This window comes from Mus pahari, chromosome 14 (assembly GCF_900095145.1).
Source record: "Mus pahari chromosome 14, PAHARI_EIJ_v1.1, whole genome shotgun sequence".
NCBI classification, from domain to species: Eukaryota; Metazoa; Chordata; class Mammalia; order Rodentia; family Muridae; genus Mus; species Mus pahari.
In genome coordinates, this window is record NC_034603.1 from 33,279,787 (window position 1) to 33,285,786 (window position 6,000).

The following is a 6,000-nucleotide window of genomic DNA, read 5'->3' on the forward strand; positions in this document are numbered from 1 at the left end:
CACATGGGCAAAGAAGTACACCTAGGACCACAGAGACCTAAAGCATGTGGCAGACATTTTGTCATTGCCTCTATGACCTGTGACCTGGTACTGTGACTTCAGTGTTATGGCCTTACCCTCTTGGAGCTCCTCTAACTTCTGTGAAATTTGGGTTTCTTTCAGAGGTCTAAACTATTAGGACAGATCAAAATCTGCTCTCTGGAAAATGACAAAGTTCTTACTGTGTTATGATACTGGGAGCAGAAGACAGTGGAAGAAGGCTCTGGGGACTAAGAGGCTTGGCTACCAAGCCCTTCAGACTTCAGAAAGCTCCAGCAGTTATGGGAGTCCAGGCTTCTCAGGCTCAGAGTAGGCTGGGTTTCATAGAGATGGGGGTGAAGCAGAGTTTTCTAAGGGAGCAGAATTGTCACTTAAAAGGGGTGGCTCCAGAATTTATAAGACATGAAGCTGGGCACAATGGCATATGCTTATTATCTCGGCAAAAGCAAACAGAAATGACCTGAAGATGCTGGGGTGGAGGGAGGACAGTGCACTGCTTTGGGGACACGCTGTTTTGCAGTCTTGGCTGTGGGACACCTCTGTCTATGCAGCAAAGCCTTAAGCTGCACCAGGACACACTTCCTGCCAAGTCCATCCAACCATTGGAATCATTCTGACCAGTGGTAGCATTTGTCAAATGGGAGGATGGGCTTGGGGTTTGGACAGCGATGCTTCGTTTTCCTATCTGACTAAGCAATGACATCATAGTCATAAAGGACATCATATTTCTCTTGAAATGCAATTGTTTTTCTGTTCAAAAGGGAGTCTGCTCATTAAAACACACACACACAAAACAAATGAGTGCTTGGCTCATCTATGGAGCCGGTTTCTTCAAAGGACAGCTGATAACACCCATGGAGTTGACACACAGTCTTCCTTGCTCAGGGCTATAACATGAATGGTTTAAACATTTCTGCATTCACAAGTCTGAGAAAGAACTTGGAAACAAAGCCATCTACAGGACTCTGAAGTTGAAAAGACAAGAAAATGTGGTCACTAATGGATAGCCGAATGAATGAATGAATGAATGAATGAATGAGTTAGTTCATTTGTTCCTCGAATGTTATTGCCAGACAATGTAATATGGAAAGGAACAAAAATAGATATGGCCTTTGGCCTTGTGAAATATGCAGTCTAGTCTGGGAGAGAGACAGGAATCAAATCACCATAGCAACAGATAAAATTAAACTACAAGGTAACCTTTGACCTCTGTTACAAGAGCATAAATGTGCATGGACTGCCTCATACTGGTAGGAGAGTCAAAAAGCACAGGGCACGAGTGGCATCACAGCTCCTGATGCCCTGACTAAGAAGTGCCGGGTTCACTTATTCAGTAAACAAACACAGATTACTAAAACATAGACACACACAGACGCCCACGCACATACATGGACGGACTGACAGACATATAGACATGCCTACACAAACAGTTACACACACACACACACACACACACACACACACACACACACACACACTTTCCTCTGTACCTGGAACAAAGGTTTGAAGGTGGGAGGAACCCGTGTGCTCCCAGAGGCAGGTGACAGAATCCTGCCTGATAGGTCTCAGTGAGTGAGGCCTTGGCCAGCTCCAACTTTCTGCCTAGAGGCTAGGGCCAGAGTTCTCCAGATTTCCCCTAAATACCTTTTTTAAGATATGAATTCTCAGGTTTCTAGATAATCCACCCACTCTCAGCCTGGAGCAGTTTTGTCCACAGAGACACTTGGCCACTGCTTTAAGATATTACGTGTTTCAGAAGCAGAGGGGCCCCCCTTTGGCTGCCTTTTGGCCACAAAGGAGCTCTCTGTGCTGTCAGATGCAGTGATAGATACAGTGCCATGTATGGTTAGGGAAGGCAGTTCATATAGGCTCAGTGCTGGCTATGGTTCCAGGCACCCACAGGGCCTGTGACACCCTCACAGATAAGAGGAAGCTACGTACCAGACAGAACATGCAGCACACATATACCGAACGTGTAATGTCAGGGCGGGTGTTTCCCCCTCAACTGGTGGATTCTTAGGTATTTTGACCCTCAAGTGGGATGCTTTGTTGTCCTCCTTGAACCAGTTGGATACTGTGAATGAGCACCTTGTCTTTATCTTGTCAGTCTGGGGATCTGGATTCCTGTAAGAGTTCTTTGTGACATCTTATCCAAGGAATATTTACGTGGAAGGAACTTACAAGCCACCTTTAACCACATGCTGTCGGGGGAAACTCCTATGCAGCTGTAAGCTGTCTCATAAACAAGGAGGCCTAAAAGGTGCCTTACAAGTGTTGGTTGGAATCCAAGCAGAGAGTTGCAATTGTATTCTAACACACCAGAAGTTTTAACATGCTTGTCATTCACATGTTTGAATAACAGTCACCGGTTTGTTCTAGGGTGCAAGTTCTCTAGGTCAGAACACATCCACTCTCTGAAGCATCCATAGCACTTACCACTGTGCCCGGAACACGAGAAAGGCCAATGAACAAATAAAAAGAGAGAGAGGAAAGGCATATGGAATATGGAGGATATGACGGGGCTGGCCAGCTGGCTCAGTGGATAAAGGTACTGGCTGGTAAGGCCAATGACCTGAGTTCGACCCTTGGGGCTCACACAGTTTAGGGAGAGCACTGAGTTCTGTACATGTGCACAGGTGGGCGCACATGCAATTGCAGAAATAAGTAAATAAATTTAGAGAGCCAAGAATATGGAATAAGATGTTAATAATACTTACAGCCAAACATACAACAATCAAAGGAAATTGCCTTAATCTTTAATTAAAACAATTTGAGACTTGAATATGTGCTGTTGAGTGGTTTGCCAGGTGACATTTACTGAGTCCTGTCCATTGGTCAGCTACTACACTAACCATTTTACATGTATTATCTGAATTCATCTTTGCAATAACTGGACAGTACCTAACTAGCAGTGGGTTGAATGCTGATTATTGGCTGCACAGTGATGTGTAAGTGATACACCTTCAGTAGAAACCATGCCTCAGCGTTTGATGTTGCCTTGTGCTCCACTCTCTGGTGGTGCTGGCAGTAGCTCTGAGCTATAGCTTGCCCTCAGCCCTATAGAGCAGGGACCCCCCTTACCACCCTCCTCCCTGCTAAACTGTGATGCTCACAGAGCTGGGCGGATTGCATGAATTTTCTAAGTAGGATATTTTTATTTTGTAGTCAGCTTGTCAGGACACGACTCCATCATTAAGTCCAGGAGCATCTGTGTGAGAAGCAGGAAACACTATACTGCTCCTTTAAAGTCGACACAACTAAAACCATGAGGCAGCTTAGCAGTGGAGTTGTTAAGAGCTGACTCATCAGCGTTCCAAGGAAAGAGAATGGAAAGGGCTTGCACTGAAGACAAAAGGAGGCACACGATGTTACATAGAGAAGCAAGCTATGCTGTGATACAGGAGGCACGCAGCCCCATGAAAATATAACCTAGAGGCCTAATGGATGAAAAGCACATCAAAATAAGAAGTAAATCAAACACGCAAGGAAATGTGAGCAGAAACTGGTGGTCTTTACTAAATTCAGACATTCATACTTATTTAATAATAAATTTAAGAGAGATGGTGACAGTAAAAGTACAGGCACATACTGCACTTGTGTCCTCAAGAAACGGAAAGCATTTTATTTTAAAATGCCCACAGCGCATTCATATAAACTAATCACATATTTATTTGCAAAATAAATCTTAGTATATTCTCAAAAAAATGGAAGTTTTATAATAGCAACACTTAAACATATTTTCATTAAAAAATATATATATACATTTCTAATGCCAAGTCAAATAAAACAAACCCAATCTCATAAAATTAAAACAAAATCCCATATAAATAGCTTTTGTACCTATGAGGGGGAAACACAATTTAGAATTACTTTCAAAACAATGAGAAAGCTGGTATGGAAAACTTTGGGATGTAACCGTGGTTACACGCAGAGCAAACGCACAGGTTTTAAACATTTCATTGTTAACAAAAAAGAATGGAGGCAAAATAAGCATCCGTAACCTGTGGAGGGGAAAGCCACCAGCCTTAGGAAAGAACAGAGAAAACCTGGGACATGATGTTCATTAGGAAGGAAAGGAGCGACACATTCTGTTCTTAAAATCTGACCTCCGGAACGTATCACTCTCTCATCTGAACTGAGGACCCAAGAAAGATCTGCACATCCAGCTAGGAATGATAGACAGAAAAATCTCTGCTGATGGATGCCTGGGGAAGTGTTTTAAGGCATCGGAAGGGTTTTGCTGTGTCCTGCCCGATGCGAATACAGTTGAAAAGCTCAGTGAAATAGGTGCTTTTCCGGGGAAATGTGAATGACCAAAACGGACTGGAGATGGTGCAAAAGAGAAAAGCTGAGCAGGGTTAAAAAAAAAAAAAAAAAAAAAAAAAGTCGGTGAAAATCAGAGTGTGTGTCAAAGGCCCACTCCAGGAAGAGCTCTGGGTTTATGAACAAGTGCTGTTTTCTCCAAGTTTGAGGAACAGATCATTCTTCTGCTCTATAAACGGAGAGGATGGAGGAAGTTCCCAAACTTCCTAGTTGGTTTTTATGAAATGTTCCTGACCTTGATTTCAGAGTTGACAGCAACAGTACGAGGGCGGAAAGTACAGCTATCTCCTACCCCACAGCTAACTACCCCACAGCCAGAGGGATGCTAACTACCTAACAGCCAGAGGGATGCCAACTACCTCACAGCCAGAGGGATGCCAACTACCACACAGCCAGAGGGATGCTAACAGCTCAGTCTGATAGCATGTCAAAAGTCATGTGCTCTGGCTGAGTCTTATCTTTCCCTCAATGAGTGAGAGCATGTATTAGTGTTAACAGACTACCATAGCCTGTATACACAGGCAAGAGGAAGGATCCAAAAACAATGTCATATAAATCAAATGTGAACACTAACACACTGAAAACAAGAACAAGAACAACAACAACAAAAAAGAACCAAGACTGTTTTGGCTTGGGGCGGGGGGAAGGGTGGGCTTTAAACCAGGAATGGTCGTATGCAGTGGTGGAGTACTGGAGGCTGATTCCTTCCAATCAGGGCACACCTGAACTCTCCACACCTCTACAACACTTTGGACACTAGGGCCAGTGCACAGCCGTCATCAACATTTTTCAGAAAAATATATGTTTTCCCTTTTAAAATAATTTAGTAAATTATTTCACTTTGAACTGGCAAAGATACTTGGGAAGTTGGCAAAAAGTGAAATGAATGAGACCCTCCCATCAGTACGATGACAGCAGCCTTAGTAAGCCCTGTGGCAACATTAGAAGCAGCTTCTCAAAAATGTTTGGTTCATTAAACAACCAGGAAACAAAGTGGCAGTTAGTAGTCATGTAAAACACACCATAAAGTATCATCAAGATATACTACCAGAACATAAAAGTGGACTATGTTATTTCTGAAGAGAAAGACATTGTGTTACTAATGCATTGGTTTTCCACATAACCGGTGCATTTTAAAGATTTCCAGCTACTTTCCTGATGGTATTTTTCATAAGGTAGAAACGTGATTCTGAGCACCCAGAACTAACAGAATGGGGATAGACAACTAAATCCAAGGCTGCTGTAAAGACAGGAGGCTGAGGGATAAGGGCAGGAAATAAGGGAGGCTGAAGGTGTCCCAAGTGTACATGGCAGGCATCTCCTTTCAAATAACTGGTGAAAGAAAAATGTAAAAACGGAAAGAGTTGCTGAAATGAGACGTTACTAGCAATTTTCGTTCATAATCTTGAGTATTAGAGGTTTATTTTGTTTGGTTTGGCTTTTTTAGTTTTAGAAAGTTTATTACAGATTCACAGATGGGAGCTGAGGAGAGAGGAGAAAGAGCCATGCCATTTGGGTTAGGTATGGCAAAGGTGGGGGCCTCAGGGAGCCCTGGATACCAGGAAAAAAATGTACTTAGGTTCTGGCTGGCACAGAAATAGAGGAGAGGAGAGGAGGAGAGGGGAGGGGAGGGGAGGA